Source organism: Triturus cristatus, chromosome 4_1 (assembly GCF_964204655.1).
Source record: "Triturus cristatus chromosome 4_1, aTriCri1.1, whole genome shotgun sequence".
Classification (NCBI taxonomy): Eukaryota; Metazoa; Chordata; class Amphibia; order Caudata; family Salamandridae; genus Triturus; species Triturus cristatus.
The window spans coordinates 306,433,344-306,450,953 of NC_140585.1; the positions used below are offsets into that span (position 1 = coordinate 306,433,344).

Sequence of the window (17,610 nt, forward strand, 5' to 3'; positions counted from 1 at the left end):
GCGGGATTTTCAGCAACCACGGCTGAATCCGGATGGGACCAGGTTGTCGCTTTAGACTGGCACCAAAGAAAGATATGACCAGGGAGTGATCGGAAATCCCCCGTGCCAAGCTCGAAGAATCTGTGAAGTTATGAATATCTTGCGCGTGTGTGAACAGGTAATCAAGCCGTGAGTGACTTCCGTGTACTCCGGACTGAAAAGTGTAAAGCGTGTCTCGGGGGTGTGACCATCTCCAAATGTCCACCAGGCCGACTGCGTCAGCGAAATTGCTCAGTTATGAGCCCGGCGGATCGTTCCCTCGGGGTGGGGTACGGTCTACTGTGTCGTCCATCGTCAGGTTAAAGTCGCCGCCCATAACCACAGCACCCTCCGGAAGGGTAAGTAGAAACGTCCCAACGTCCGCCAGGGTCTGGCGCTGAAGGCCCGGCGGCGCATATACCGAGAGCAAGTTGAGGGCCTTCCCTTCCCAACTGCCTGAGCAGACAACGTATCTACCCTGGGGCTCGGTATGAGTTGTGTGAACCACATAGGGGCAGCCCTTTCTCAGGAGGATCCCCACCCCTCTAGAGCCCGACGTAAAGCCCGAGTGGGCAATCATACGGTACCCCTTCCGGTCTAGGGCATGACAGGAGTTGCCTATGAGATGTGTTTCTTGGAGCAGCACTACATCTATACGATGTTGGTGTATGTATTGTTGCACTATGCTCCGCTTAATTTTATCGCCTAGCCCGTTAACGTTCCAGGTCATTAGACTAAGTCTCTGAGCCATTGCCGTATAGTCGTAATAGCAACATACTGGGACGGTCGGAGTGACCCCGGTACAGGGTTACCATAGCAAACACCCTCAGTGACAACACCCGCCGCCCCCCGCCCTTTCTGATTGTGACGGAGAGGAGACCAAGAGTCAATAGGTGAATAGTTCGTGCCCTGCCCTGACAAAAGGTATCGTGTAAGACTACTGCAGAAAAACAGTGCATAACAACCCCCCCAACAAATTCAATCCCACAACATACCCCACCCTCCCTGCTTCCCTGCAGAACGGGACTAAAACCGCCCGCCTCCCCCAACATGCAGAGTGCCTGTCACCCCCTCATAAACACTGCGAGGAAACGTGTGCTGCCCCACTCCCATCATGGCAGCTAGCATCATACAAAACCTTCCCCTTCTCCCCCAACCCTACTCTCGCCAGGCCAGCGAATTACATGAAAGGTCTGCCCGGCCAGCCCGATCCTCGCTCCACCCAGTATCTACTCATTGGAGTTAGACCCCCTCCGAGACCAATCAAGAAAACAAGTCTATCAGGAAACGTATCGTTGAGGGGAGTCCATCTATGTTCATGGAGGCTCGGCTCTCGCCACTCGGATGTCTACAATGGAGGGCCCTATTGGCCATCAAACACAGAGTTCAACTCTCTCCCCACGTAAGTACCATCTATACCAGGCATAATGTCACCATGGGGATAGTAGTCCGCCCTCTGCAAAGCTACAGGGGAATTTCAGGGCTGCCATGTTAGATCATATACCATCTTACCATCGTCCATAATCAGTGTTCCTCCGCAGGGCCCGGGGCCCCGGAGTCAGAGCGCCAAGGCGAGCGCCCCTGTTGGCGCCAATCCGTAGCCGCATCTGCTGCCGAGGGTTTCTTCCTTTTCCGGGTGTCTACAGTGCGCCAACCCTCCAGCCAGTCCCATGCATCCTCCGGGCGCGTGAAGAACCACGATTTGCCCTCGGCCTCTACCCGAAGCTTGGCCGGGAACATCATTGCGTACTTGACATCGTGGTCACGCAGGGCCTTCTTCACTTCCTGGAAGCTTCGTCTTTGTTTCTGGACTCGTAGGGTAAAGTCCGGAAAGAACGTGATGTTGCTATTCTCCACAGAGACGGGTGGCGCTGCCCTCGCCGTTTGAAGGATAATGTCTCGGTCACGGAAGTTAAATACTCGGGCCAGAATAGGTCTAGGAGGGGCCCCCGGCCTAGGGCGACCTCCCGGCACCCGATGGGTTCTTTCACTGGAAAAACACTGGGAGAGTCCCCTAGGTTGCAGGTGATTGAGGACCAAGTCTTCGACAAAGAGGTCCACCACTTGCCCCTCTGCCCGTTCCGGAACACCAATAATTCGCACATTATTCCGACGCATTCTACCTTCGTATTCGTCTAGCTGCCGGGCAAGCACCTCTTGGGAGGCGCGTAGGTCATTGACCTCTGGTTTGAGGAGGCCGGTGTCGTTTGACAATTCTTTGGTAACATTTTCCACTGCCCCCACCCGGTCGGCAATCTTTCTTACATCCTCTCAGATCAGACCCACATCGGTGGCCACAGTGTCGATCCGCTGTTCAAGGGACGTCTTGACGGCCGTAATGGCATCCAAAAGGTCTTTGTTCGACGGGTCAGGCTTACCGTCCGAGGCCGGCATCCCAGCCCGATCTCCGCTCAGTTGCTGGTGCCACGCAAATTTGTCTAGTTTTGCCTGCGTCGTCGTTTTGCTGTTCCGCCCAGATGGCATGATTACCCTTCAGTGGGCACTCCCCAGCTAGAAGGCGCAGCCGCTAATCCCTGCCGCCTGCGGTGGAGACCTCCACCCGGCCTGTCGGTTTTCGCAGACTGCACCCCAGTCGCCAGTGCACTCCACCCGGCTTCAGGGTCGTTCAATGGAACGTGGGAAGGCCAGTCTCTGTCCTCTCCGACCCCGCTACGCCTCGGTGGGATTATCACACTCCAGCCAGGAGCCCCCACCCTGGGAAGCCTAGCGTCGCAGTTCAAAAGGCGGCCCCTGGATCCAGCCGTCCGGCAAGGCGGTACCCCGGTTCCCCCAAACCGGTCGTCGTTTGATCAGCACAATCGGCCGAGTCCCGCCCCGTCACAGCCGAGGGAGATCAGGGACCCCCCGGTTAGTCTCTCCTCTCCCTCCCAGGTAGATCTACGGAGGTGGCGGGAGACCTCCACGCGCTCTCACCCCCGTCGAGTGTTCCTCCGTCACCCCTCGCCGATTACTGAGGCCGGGGCGTCATCGCTACTGGGGACAACCAGCTTCATGGACGAGGTCCCCAACATCCCCGAGGCCTGGCCTCTATTTGGTATCAGTCCGGTGTCTGGACACTCCATAGGGCCCAAGTCGCCGCAGCGGAAGTGTTGTGTTCGGGCCGTGGTATGGCCGCTCACACGCCTCAGCACACACCACCGCTGCACCAGAGGCGCCATGCTCCCCTCCACCGCCTTTGCGAGCGTCCAGCTGCCACCACCGCAACTCTCCTCTTCACCCCACTGTCCAAACGCACCCCTTACCGGCTGCGTGGCGGTCGGTCAAGTATTGAGCTCCGCCGATTCCTCGTCACGGGAGCGCCGCCGATCCCGTCTCTTTACTGTTCGGGTCTCAGAGGTGCAGGGGAGGCCACCGGGTCTCACTGAGCAAGTTTATGTCCCATTGGCGGCGCCGTGCCCAAAGCTGCCTCTCCCCAGGCGCCTCAGGCCGCCACCACGGCCTTGTGTATTTTGTGCCCGCCTGGGCTGCACCTCTCTCCAGGTGATGTCGTCCGCGCGTCGGGCCTGGAGTCAGACAGCCCCCCGCTCCCTCCACTCAGAGCTGCATGCCAGCACCACAGCAATCGCCTCCTCTGTCGGGGCCCGGCCGTCACTGGTTACTCTGCGGCCACACCACCAGGCCCGAAACTCCGCCATCGGTTCCCGGTTTTGAGCCGTCCCTCAGCCTCCACTTCCGCTGGGGCATCCACTATGTCGGGCAGACCAGAGGGCCCAGCAACATCAGCTCCCGAGTCGTCAGGGGCGCCGTGCCTCAGCCCGCTCCACCTCCGGAAATCCCAGGCCGCAGCCGCAGCCTCCCGCAGCCGCTGTGTCCGGACAGGGTCACACCCAGCAACCGCATGGCAGTCCACCAGCTCCCGGAGAGTGGAGCCTGATAACGGTCCCGCCTCCGATCACCCCCAAACTTCACCAATCGGTCCGCAGGGGCCTCGGAACCACCCGCACCAACTCTCTGCACGGGTCGGGACCTCGGGGCACAGGTTATCAGGATGATTCGGGAGTGGCGCTGCAGAGCTTCGCTACTACGCGGCCATTCCCGTCGGCAGCAAGCCACGCCCCACCCAACAATAATATTTATTACCCCACTAGTTTGTCACAGATTGTGAGATGTTACTAATTTACCTTTCCTCAGCTGTGTAGTGGCTTCCATTTTCTTGCAAGTGTTAATTAACCATGATACCAGGCTGCGCCTCTGCAGATGTCCAAAGCCTCACTCGAATGTCTGGCATTGTAAGCGAAAAATCCCCAAGGTTCTTGCTCTGCCCAGAAAATGTACATTTTTGTATAATTTTTTAAGGCCTTCTTTACCTCTGTACCTGCACAAGCTCCTTTTGTTTTGGTTAAGCGACAAGATCGGCCTTGGAGCATAATAATGTACAAGTGTATCCTGTGTAGCGCTCACATTGTCATTTATGCTCAAAAGGTGCAGGGGATCGACAGCCCCAGTGATTTTCAGATTGTTTTTCTTTTTTTTTTAGTTACTAAACATTTTCGGACTTTGTGTAGACCTATGAGTTATGGTATGACACCGCGAAACCAAACGTGGAGCTGCCTTAATCGGATCAGTGCTAACAAACCCGGGGTGGCATAGATTCCACAACACCAACAGAACTTCTCATAGGCGGAGCTCTGGCCCAGCCCTGGGAGAGTCTTGTGTAGATTTCCATAAGTAGTTATAACATTCCTTAGTCTTAAACGAGAAACTGTATCGCTGTCATTGGGTGGTTTTACAATGTTGGGGTCATTCGTGGGGTCTAGGTTACCGATTTGAATCAGTGCTAAGCTGAGGCAATTATAGGACATCACTATGTGGACGTAGATGTAAAATGAGATTTTTCACTCTGGTTTAAAAAACACAAAATAACTGCACCAATGGGAGCCGGTGTTTGACAGCTGGTGAGGCCAATGTATTCCTGTAGTCCTGTCTTTATGATTCCATCTCCTCCCGGGAAGGTTTGTTTCACAGCAGTCTCTTTGAAATCCAAGCTGATCCGCGAGAAAGGCGCCATTGACAGAGATGCTGTTTCTGAGTGACACCGTCAGCTCGCTTCAGCGCTGTCATTTCAAGACTTTTCATCGCCATCACCTCCAAGCTCTGACACCGTAGGGGGAACGCTTTGTGGTTTGGAGTCACAACAGCATCTCAGGGAAGATGGCAGTCATCTTCACTACGCCCCGCACTGTGAGACATTCTGACGGAACCCATCTTCCAAGGACTGTACACGGCGTCATTGTCATCGCAATGGCTCGGGTTCTCAATGGCTTCCCGCTGTTGCCAGCTATCTTCGAATTCTCCAATATTTCATCTTCTTTCCAAATAAATCTTGCTTCCAGGTATTTTCTAGGTATATTTGTAGGTGTTTTGTTTACTGTTAATTGTTCATCCTTGTTTGATTAGAAAATGCCTTGCATTTAGCACAGGTCCATCTTGGTCCCATTGAACAACAACAATAACCTCATGGCCAACATTGACAGTCTTGCTTCATGAACACTAGCCCTGCATGGATCATGGCTTCTCAGAAGGCTGTGACAAGATCGCTTGCGGCAGCCACATGATTCAATTGTAGTCACACTCAGGCCGTGAATGTGGAAAATGGCTGTAGGGGGATCACAGCTCCGCGGAATGTAGATTATGAATGCAAAATGAGGACACGACAATGCAATGTTGGAGAAACCTTTAACATAGATGACAAAAGAAGGTTCATCATTTGACGTTACAACGTTCTAGTCATCAAAGTGACGGTAGTGGTCACCGGTGGCTATTTGCTCCTAAATGTCACCTTGCTGGACAATATATTGGACAGGAATATATTTTAAGCTCACGAATCTTTGACGCTCGTACTGCACTGCATGATCTTTCTGTTGATGTATCAACTCTTAAGAAAAGGTGTCGTCAGAAAAGGCAATGTAACCTAATCTAAATTTAAGAAAATGTTAAAAATAACCGTTGTGGGGTGATGACACTGCGAAATGTAGATTATGAGGGAAACATCGTTTACATCGCATTCACTACAAAGCGATGCTGTTACATCGTGGTCGTTACAACGAACGCGATGTAACCACGCGATGCCATTACAACGCAAGTCTTTACATCGACTTGCGCTAGATGACTTGCTAACATTACAAATAGTGTAGTTTACTATCCCAACACCTTCCCTACTGTTAAGTGGACTGGAGTTGGAATAGTAAATTACGCTTTTCTAATGTTAGCACGCCATCTAGCGCAAGTCGATGTAAAGACTTGCGTTGTAATGGCATCGTGTAGTAACATCGCAGTCGTTGTAACGAATGCGATGTAACTGCACGTGTTGTAATGACTCGCGTTGTTACGTCATACATCCAGATTATGAATGCAAAATGAGGACACGCCAAGGAAATGTTGGAGAAACTCTAACATAGACGACACAAGAAGAGTCACAATTTGACATTACAATGTTCTACTCATCAAATCATTGGTGATCTCCATTTTTATGAAGACGGAATAAATATAATCGTGTGCTCCGTCCACCTCAGCATGCTTCATGAAATTTAACCGAGCCAAGCCCATCAGTTCCACTCTTTCTTACTCAGGTGAAAAATCTGGTTCTGAGGATCCTGAGATTCATTTCCACCACAAACCGCCCACAGAGTTTCTCTTGATCGCTCGCTGACTCAGCAATGCGTAAAACGATGATGAATGCTGATTGGCTCTGCTTCCACTCCTTGAAACATAAACACAGTTTCACAGATTTCTTATTCTAGGGATAAGCTAGGACAACCCGGTTTCTGGGTATGGTTAAAGCTTGCTTATGGCCGCTGTCGCGGATTACCAAGCTCAGAAGCCAGGCCTCGTTTTTTATGAAAATGCTGGATAGGGTAGCTGAGAAGTGCACATCCCCCTGCCTCAAACTTCTTCAAGAGGCCTTCACTTCATTTTCAGTTCCTCTGCAGGCCCCAAAGCACTGCCTTGTTCATCCTGATCGCCTCTAACTAGTGGGGTCTTCTAGAGCAGTGGTTCTTGACCTTTGGACTTCTGTGGACCTCCACTTAATTATTCCTGGCATCCAGGGACCACCAGGGATTCATAATTTTAACCCAGGAACTGTTAATGTGTTTATATCAGAATCCAAGGAGCCCGGCCTGAGTAATTTCAATGATTTGAACCCCAAAACAATACCCAATAATACAGAAACAAGCATTCATCAAACAAATCTATAAATGATTACATATTTTATATAACTCACAAACAAATGTAACAAAATCTACATTTTAATGGGAAGGTTGGAGTTTTTTTAAGTTCAATTGAGGCCCCCCAGCATCCATTCTGTGTTCCGTTTGAGGCACTCGCGCTGCTCTCACGAATCAATGCGAGGACGCCAACTCACATGTTACCCTCCAGGTTCAAATTCCCTCACATTTACACAGCGTGTTAAAATGTACAATTTTACATTTTGATTCTTTATTTATATACACCTTATTAACCTGTTAAAATAATGCCATTTTCTAAGTCGGCGTGGACCCCATGAGTAGGCGAGACGGACCCCCAAAGGTCCCCGGACCGAGCGTTAACCCTCTGCTCTAGAGAGCCGCGAGCTCAGACGCTGCAGCTCTTTGAGGTTTTCAAGGACACGAGCTAGAGACCATCTGCCTTTTTAACTCTTATATATTTTGAATTTTGAAATAGAACTTGGGGGTCGAAAGCACCCCTTGTCCAGAAGCACAACACTCTGAAGTACTGGGCTGGTTCCTTCGAGGTCTCAGGGATAAGTGTGGACGACAGGAGCCCCCGTGGTGAGACTCTGGCACAATCACGTGACCAGGGTCCGAGGGAGGGTTTGTGGCGTTCAACGAGGGTGAAGTGTTCCAGCAGGAGAGAAAGGAGCCCGAAGTCCCTGTAAAAGAAACAGACATAGACATTCCCCTTCCACACCCGGGCCGTGTCACGCTGAGCGCAGGCGTGTTAGCGTGGCACCCAGGGGGGACACTCGGACACCACGTGAGGGACCACCAGTAGTAATGGATCTTTACATTACTGCCAGTGCCTAGACATGTATTACTGTCTTAAAGCATTAACAAATATACGCTGCCATCAGCTTTCCAGCCCTGTGCAGGCCGCGTTTCACTGTGCGCTGTAACACGAGCCGGGGTGTAAGGGAATTTACACCTTAATATCCAGCCGCGGCCTGTGCAGGTAAGAGCGGTGGGGCTGGGTTGGAGGGGCATTCGACAGACGACCACGAGGGAAAATTAAATAAATATTACATTTTCCCTCGTGGTCTTCTGTCGAAATCCCCCGTCCACCAGGCCCCACCGCTCTTACCTGCACGGGCCGGGGCTGTTATTATCCCGACTCCAGGACTCTCTGCTACCAGAATACAGAGAATAAAATAATGAGGAGGACATTATCAACAAGGCAAGTATAAAGGGGTAAGTATATGTTTCCTTTACTTAACTTCACATATATGTGCCTTGACGATATATATAGCTTCAAGATGCGTCAACGTGCAGTTAAAAATTGTAAATCCACATGGCCTATCAGAACTTGCCTTCACGATATTTCAGAACTCAAGATTTTGGTAGCACCATGTTTCTGTAGTTGATGTGGCAACATACAGCTGGGTGCAATCACCAGAGTGGCCCTGAGGACAGGCTCCAATCCACCCATCACTGGCAGGATGGTGAAGTTCACATCGCAGCATTCCTCAGACTCTACGCCATGTCTCCTCTGTTGTCATGGAGACGGATGCTTGGTTTCCTCTTCTACTCTTCGGAGCGGATTAAGCATGCGCAGTCGCTGCTCTGGCAGAGTCGCCCCATCCCTCGCCGTGTGATACGAACGGGAGCTCGAGTCGGTCCTCCAGGCCTTGGCTCCTAACGGAGGTTCAGCAGGAGGCAGCTGGAGGGCGTGGGTGCGAAGATCCCGTCGTATAAATAGCGCGGGGTTCAAGGGGTCCTGCCCTTTTTACTGAACTACCCTGTCTTCTTCCGTCGCTGAACTGGACCAGCTGCGTGGTGCTACTCCCCTCCCACAGATGCAGCAAGTGTAGCAAAGCAGCGTCCCTCGCACACAGAACGGACACAGCACGTGCAGCAACAGAGCACGCGTCCCGCACATCTCCAGAAATGCACAGTCAAAAGCAATGCAAGCACCCCACCTTCACGCACACACACGCACCCAAACCCACCCACTAGTTACAGCACAGGCAGCAATGCAGGCTTCCTTATAATCATAGCAGCAGCAGTGCAAGCGTCCCTCACATCTGCAGATATGCATAGGCATCAGCAGTGCAAGCACCCCACCTTCACGCGCACACACGCACCCAAACCCACCCACTAATAACAGCACAGGCTGCAGTGCATGCCTCCTTATAGTCATAGCAGCAGCAGTGCAAGCGTCCCTCACATCCACAGAAATGCATAGGCATCAGCAGTGCAAGCACCCCACCTTCACGCGCACACACACACCCAAACCCACCCACTAATAACAGCACAGGCTGCAGTGCATGCCTCCTTATAATCATAGCAGCAGCAGTGCAAGCGTCCCTCACATCCTCAGAAATGCATAGTCAAAAGCAATGCAAGCACCCCACCTTCACGTGCACACACGCACCCAAACCCACCCACTAATAACAGCACAGACTGCAGTGCATGCCTCCTTATAATCATAGCAGCAGCAGTGCAAGCGTCCCTCACATCCACAGAAATGCATAGGCATCAGCAGTGCAAGCACCCCACCTTCACGAGCACACACACACCCAAACCCACCCACTAATAACAGCACAGGCTGCAGTGCATGCCTCCTTATAATCATAGCAGCAGCAGAGCAAGCGTCCCCGCACATCTCCAGAAATGCACAGTCAAAAGCAATGCAAGCACCCCACCTTCACGCGCACACACACACCCAAACCCACCCACTAATAACAGCACAGGCTGTAGTGCATGCTTCCTTATAATCATAGCAGCAGCAGTGCAAGCGTCCCTCACATCCACAGAAATGCATAGGCATCAGCAATGCAATCACCCCACCTTCACGCGCACACACGCACCCAAACCCACCCACTAATAACAGCACAGACTGTAGTGCATGCTTCCTTATAATCATAGCAGCAGCAGAGCAAGGGTCCCGCACATCCCCAGAAATGCATAGGCATCAGCAGTGCAAGCACCCCACCTTCACGCGTACACATGCACCCAAACCCACCCACTAATAACAGCACAGGCTGTAGTGCATGCTTCCTTATAATCATAGCAGCAGCAGAGCAAGGGTCCCGCACATCCCCAGAAATGCATAGGCATCAGCAGTGCAAGCACCCCACCTTCACGCGCCCACACGCACTCAAACCCACCCACTAATAACAGCACAGGCTGTAGTGCATGCTTCCTTATAATCATAGCAGCAGCAGTGTGAGCGTACCTCACATCCGCAGAAATGCATATTAAAAAGCAATGCAAGCACCCCACCTTCACGCGCACACACGCACCCAAACCCACCCACTAATAACAGCACAGGCTGTAGTGCATGCTTCCTTATAATCATAGCAGCAGCAGTGCAAGCGTCCCTCACATCCACAGAAATGCATAGGCATCAGCAATGCAATCACCCCACCTTCACGCGCACACACGCACCCAAACCCACCCACTAATAACAGCACAGACTGCAGTGCATGCTTCCTTATAATCATAGCAGCAGCAGTGTGAGCGTACCTCACATCCGCAGAAATGCATAGGCATCAGCAGCGCAAGCACCCCACCTTCACGCGCACACACGCACCCAAACCCACCCACTAATAACAGCACAGGCTGCAGTGCATGCTTCCTTATAATCATAGCAGCAGCAGTGCAAGCGTCCCTCACATCCACAGAAATGCATAGGCATCAGCAGTGCAAGCACCCCACCTTCACGCGCACACACGCACCCAAACCCACCCACTAATAACAGCACAGACTGCAGTGCATGCTTCCTTATAATCATAGCAGCAGCAGTGTGAGCGTCCCTCACATCCGCAGAAATGCATAGGCATCAGCAGCGCAAGCACCCCACCTTCACGCGCACACACGCACCCAAACCCACCCACTAATAACAGCACAGGCTGCAGTGCATGCTTCCTTATAATCATAGCAGCAGCAGTGCAAGCGTCCCTCACATCCACAGAAATGCATAGGCATCAGCAGTGCAAGCACCCCACCTTCACGCGCACACACGCACCCAAACCCACCCACTAATAACAGCACAGGTTGCAGTGCATGCTTCCTTATAATCATAGCAGCAGCAGTGCAAGCATCCCTCACATCCACAGAAATGCATAGGCATCAGCAGTGCAAGCACCCCACCTTTACACGCACACACGCACCCAAACCCACCCACTAATAACAGCACAGACTGCAGTGCATGCTTCCTTATAATCATAGCAGCAGCAGTGTGAGCGTCCCTCACATCCGCAGAAATGCATAGGCATCAGCAGCGCAAGCACCCCACCTTCACGCGCACACACGCACCCAAACCCACCCACTAATAACAGCACAGGCTGCAGTGCATGCTTCCTTATAATCATAGCAGCAGCAGTGCAAGCGTCCCTCACATCCACAGAAATGCATAGGCATCAGCAGTGCAAGCACCCCACCTTCACGCGCACACACTCACCCAAACCCACCCACTAGTTGTAGCACAGGCAGCAATGTATGTTTCGTTATACTCATAGCAGCAGCAGTGCAAGCGTCGCACACATCTGCAGAAATGCACAGTCAAAAGCAATGCAAGCACCCCACCTTCACGCGCACACACACACCCAAACCCGCCCACTAATAACAGCACAGACTGCAGTGCATGCTTCCTTATAATCATAGCAGCAGCAGTGTGAGCGTCCCTCACATCCGCAGAAATGCATAGGCATCAGCAGCGCAAGCACCCCACCTTCACGCGCACACACGCACCCAAACCCGCCCACTAATAACAGCACAGACTGCAGTGCATGCCTCCTTATAATCATAGCAGCAGCAGTGCAAGCGTCCCTCACATCCACAGAAATGCATAGGCATCAGCAGTGCAAGCACCCCACCTTCAGGCGTACACACGCACCCAAACCCACCCACTAATAACAGCACAGACTGTAGTGCATGCTTCCTTATAATCATAGCAGCAGCAGAGCAAGGGACCCGCACATCCCCAGAAATGCATAGTCAAAATGAAAGCACCCCACCTTTATGTCTGTGTGCAGGTGTGTCTCACACGCACACAGAACCACACACCCTACACCCCCCACTTGTAACAGCAGTGCATGGTTGCCGCTATGCTTTTAACACAACAGGTACTATATGTACGGTTGCAATGCAAGTGCCCCTCACATACAGAACGGGCTTGGCATGTGCAGCAGTGGTTCAAGTGTCCCTCCCATTCACAGAAATGCAAGGAAAAAACACACACACGTGTATGACACAGCAGAGCAAGTGCCCCCCCACATCTATCCACGACCACCAAGACAGCAGCAGGGCAAACATCTTTGTTTCATACACACAGACAGACACACACACCAGATGCAGCTGAGGCAGCGCCGCACATCTCCTTATACACGGAGTAGGTGCAGCATGTGCAGCACCGGCTCTACTATCTCTCTCCCTCGCTGCACTGACACACATTTACAGCACAAACACCACCACTGTATCCACCCATCCATCCTCCTTGGGCATCTTTGAGTTCCCACGTCGGATGCCCTCAAAGAGGGTAGCGATGGACGAGTGAACGCCCACCGCAGGTGGGGATGAGGAAATGGGAGCGTGCATAGATAGGTGAGTGAGTCAGTGGATGGGTGAGTTAATGTCCCTCAGCACACTGACGGCCACGCATACAGTTTCCCCACAATCCGAACCACGCTTGCCATAACCACGCATATGCTTTAACAACTCATATGCGTGGTTAAGGCAATGCGCGGTCTAGATGCAGAGCGGATAGGCGGGCACAGGATGAGGAATGATCGGGAGAGGACGCAGTGAGGTAAATGGGGCTAGGGCTGGGTCTTGGGGGGGGTAGTGTTTCAGGGTGGGGGTAGTTTTTAGGGCTCAGGAGCGTCTGGGTTGTTTATAGGGCAGGGAGTTTTACGACTTAGCGGGGGCTGGGACGGGGTATTTTACAGGCGTAGGGAACAGTTTTTAGGGCTCCTGCCGGGTGTGACTAGGGTTGGGGTAGTTTTTAGGGTGTGTGGTCAGTTTGTAGGGCTCAGGGAGGGGCGGGGGAAGGGACAGTTTTCAGGGCTAGGAGCAGTTTTAGGCCTCAGGGCAGGGTGGGGCTGGGTTGAGGTACTTTAGAGATGTAGAAGTCCGTTTTTAGGCCTCAGGGCGCTCGGGGTCAGGATAGTTTTTAGGGCTCAGGTGGGGATAAGGGTCAGTTTTAGGGGTTGGGGGCAGGTTTAGGCATCAGGGTGGGGAGTGGGGCGTGGTACTTCACGGATGTAGGGGACAGTTTTTAGGGCGCAGGGGTTGGGGTCGGGGTCGTTTTTAGGGCATGAGGTTAATTTTTATGGCTCAGGTCGGGGCGGGGGAAAAGGGACAGTTTTCAGGGCTAGGGGCAGGGGTATGACCTTTAGCACAAATGTCCCTTTACCAATCGTGTCCTTATCCCAAAGTTTTGTGGTAAAGGCATGCGTGTTAAAGGCATGCATGGTAAAGGCATGCTTGGTAAAGATGCGGTCGTGGTTAAGACTGCGTGGTTCAGGCATGTGTTGCTCAGGCAGGTGTTGTTCCATCATACAACCGTTCACACCATCAACTTGACTGAACAAAACAATGACCTGCCCAGTGTGTTTACCTCAGCTTGGCGCCAGTGCCCAAGCTGGCTGGGGTTGGAGTCAGAATATTACATCTGCTCAGCCCAGCTAATGTAAAGGTGAGTCCCTGACGGTCTAATGGCCCCATAAAGGGGGTAGAAGCGGGAACATACATTCAGTAAAGGGTGAATGCATTTGTGAGTGATGGCTAAATTAGAGGGTGAGTGGCATGCAAAGGTGAGACAGTGGATGGGTAAAGTAAACATGGTTTGACGCGTGAAAACCTGTTCATTGATGGGTGACTTTCGGAATGTCAATGTAAGTGTGTGGTTGGATGTATGAGTGGATGTATGAGTGGAAATGTGGATGAATAATGAGTGGAAATGTGGATGAATAATAGCAGACAGATAAGTGAGTGGGTAAATTAATAAGAATCGATGATCGAAAAGATCAATGGTTGGCTGAGTAAATGGAACGATGAGAGAGTGGCTGAATGAGTAAGTGGAAGGTAAATGGATGCATGAGTGAGTGGATAGGTGAGTTGGTTTATAGTATAGTGTGTGGGTTGATGGTTGTGTTAATGAACGTGTGCATGGGTATTTCATTTGGCAGTTGACTGCGCATGTTTAAGTGGGTGGGTGAGTGGATTGGCGGCTGGGAGAAGGAATGGGTGAATGACAGATGTATAAAGGACGTGAGAAACAAAGAGAAAAAGAGACAACATAAAGCAAAAATAAAGCGGTAAAAATAAAGCAGGGAACATTGACAGGGTGTTGCCTACCCGCTGCACTTTAGCTAGACCAAGCAGCTTTTCTGTTTTCTAAGCGACACTGCTTTCAGTTTGGCAGGTAGAATAAAGGACACAACATCAAGCATACAAACTGCTGGACTTGGAAATAGCCCAAACTTAAATTTACAAAACAACATCCCCTGTATCCTGCCTGTCTCCCCCGAACAAACACTGATTTAACACCAGGGAAATATGCATCAATAAAGGACCAAATGATGTGGCAGGGATGACAATTATATGCCAAGAAAAAAGGCAAACTATGACACAAAGGTGGCAGGTCCTGCAGCAGTATTCCACAATGTCATCTTTTTGACAGGGTTCATCTCATTGGCTTCAGTTTAACACGTCATTAGAGCAGCCAGCCAATGAGAGGTGGCCTGTTAACCCTCATAGAAGATCTGCCTCTGCACAGAACCACGTGGGGTGCTCTTTCGGTAACTTTTGATCTGTTCGAGCTAAAATAAAAACGCTTTTGTTGTAATTTCACAATAATGCAGCAGATGGTGGCTTATGCGGTGAGTGCGGTAAATCAATAATTAAGCAGAAAAACGCAACAGCTGCATAACTGCATAATTCAAGTGACTCTGTTTATGATGTAGTGTGATGCTCTGCTTGGAATTTTGATAAGGCCCTTCTTCTGATAAGGACATCCTTTAGCAGCAGTGAAGAAAGTTGTTGCAAGTCTAGAATGCAATAACCATATTTTACACAGTTTTTCCTATGGGTATTGGGTACATGAATGGAGGGCAGGCGAAGCCGCTGAGCTGAGCTGAGGTAGGCTAGCTGGGTGGAAGAGTTATATGGTTAACTGGTGATGTAGACAAAGAGACTCACAGCAATAAAGCAGACAGACATCCTCGCCAAGGCCCTACTCTCTTGAATGGGTACAGTTTCTGTGGTCAGTGTGCCCAAGTTGACCTTCTAGCAGAGTGATCGACAGAAGATTTAAGGGCATATTTATGGAGGGGTTTGCGTCGCGCTTGCAGCACGCAACGTGGAACATGCACGGCACAAACCAAAAATGTGATTTATGTAGCCACGTAAGGCCACTTTGCTTGGCTCTGAGTGGCTTCATAAATCTGGGCTAACAATCCGCAAATCATTACTCTGCCCTGGGAAGGCGTTGCATGGGTGTTCCCGCGCAACTCCCATGGTTTTTGACGCATTCCCAGATTTACCTAGGGTGGTAGACCCGGGAATGCCCCAAAACGATACGCCAAGGAGAAATATCTCTATTTCTCCTCCTTACTTCCTCTTTCTATGTGGGCTGCTTTTTGCAGCAAACAAAGAAAGAGGAAAATGCCTCTTATGAATGTTTATGTGCAGGAAGGTGCCTCTTCCTGCACAAAACAATCCTGCTTACAACACAGGCACCCTTGCGCAAGGCTGACTGCGTTAGCGCTAGGCAGCCAAAATGGCACCAGTGCAGGGCGAACAGTCATGAATGCACCGTATTCTTTTGAATACGGCACACTCCTGCCCATTCCCTGTCACGCAGCGCAGCAAGGTGACTTGATGCACTGCGCTGTATGACGTTCCCATAAATGTGCCCCTCTGTGTCTATTTCCAGCCTAGATCTACAGTAAGTGATCTTTGCCACAGAAGAGATTGCTAGATGTTGTTAAAAGGATCTTGAAAGCATGTTTTAGCTGTCCATGTGTTGTAGGCTCAACTGCGCGACTCTTTGCAATGGTATATTAGTTTCCTGCATGGTCAAGACCTCAGGCTTAACTTCCTTCCTGAAATTGTTGACAACAAATGTACTTCCTCTGCAGAGGACCATATACATGCACTTTTTCTGAGGGTCTCATGTGCACTTCCATCAGGGACCACACAAGGTTTCTATGAAGGCCACACATTAACTTCCTCAAGAGACCTTGTACGTGTTTCCTCTAAGTGCCTCACATGCACTTCCCATGATGGCCTCACATGTATTTCTATTGAGATGCTCACATGCAGTTCCTCATAAGGCCTCAAATGCACTTCCTCAAGGGACTTTACGTGCACATCCTCTGAAAGTCTTATGTGCACAACCTCCAAGGACCTCACATGCAGTTCCTCTGAAGGACTCACATGCACTTCCTCTGAGTCTTATGTGCACATCCTCCAAGGACCTCACGTGCATCTCCTCTGAAGAACTCACATGCACTTCCTCAGAAGAATTTACAGGCACTTCCTTTGAGAGTCTTGTGTGCACTTCCTCCAAGGACCTCAGATGCAGCTCCTCTGAAGAACTCACATGCACTTCCTCAGAAGAATTTACATGCACTTCCTTTGAGAGTCTTATGTGCACTTACCACAAGGACCTCACACATGGTTCCTCTTAAGATCTCACATTAACTTCTTTAGAGGACTCTACATGCACTTTCTCTAAGGGTTTTCTGTGTACTTCTTCAAAGGACCTCACATGTGGTTCCTCTGAAGGACTCACACGTACTTCCTCAGAGGACTTTACATGCACTTCCTCTGCATCTCATGTGCAAATCCCACACGGCCCTCACATGTGGTTCCTCTGAAGGACTCACATGCACTTCCTCAGAGGACTTTACATGCACTTCCTCTAAGGGTTTTGTGTGTACTTCTCCCAAGGAGTTAAACATGGTTCCTCTTAAGATCTCACATGAACTTCTTTAGAGGACTTTACATGCACTTTCTCTAATGGTTTTGTGTGTACTTCCCACAAGGCCCTCACATGTGATTCCTCTGAAGGACTCACATGCACTTCCTCAGAGGACTTTACATGCACTTCATCTGAGTCTCATGTGCAATTCCCACAAGGCCCTCACATGTGGTTCCTCTTAAGACCTCACATGTACTACTTCAGAGGACTTTACATGCTCTTCCTCTAAGGGTTTTGTGTGTACTTCTCCAAAGGACCTCACACGTGGTTCCTCTGAAGGACTCACATGTACTTCCTCAGAGGACTTTACATGCACTTCCTCTCAAGGGTTTTCAGTGTACGTCTCCCAAGGACCTTACACGTGGTTCCTCTTACGATCTCACATGAACCTCTTTAGAGAACTTTACATGCACTTTCTCTAAGGGT

At 50.8% G+C, this 17,610-nt stretch overlaps 1 protein-coding gene across 1 annotated transcript in view; it reads right to left on the minus strand.

Moving 5' to 3' along the window:
* The window catches only part of CACNA1C (calcium voltage-gated channel subunit alpha1 C), a 2,189,932-nt gene that overhangs the window by 995,083 nt on the left and 1,177,239 nt on the right, over positions 1-17,610 (minus strand). The gene's annotated exons all lie outside the window — the stretch shown is intronic.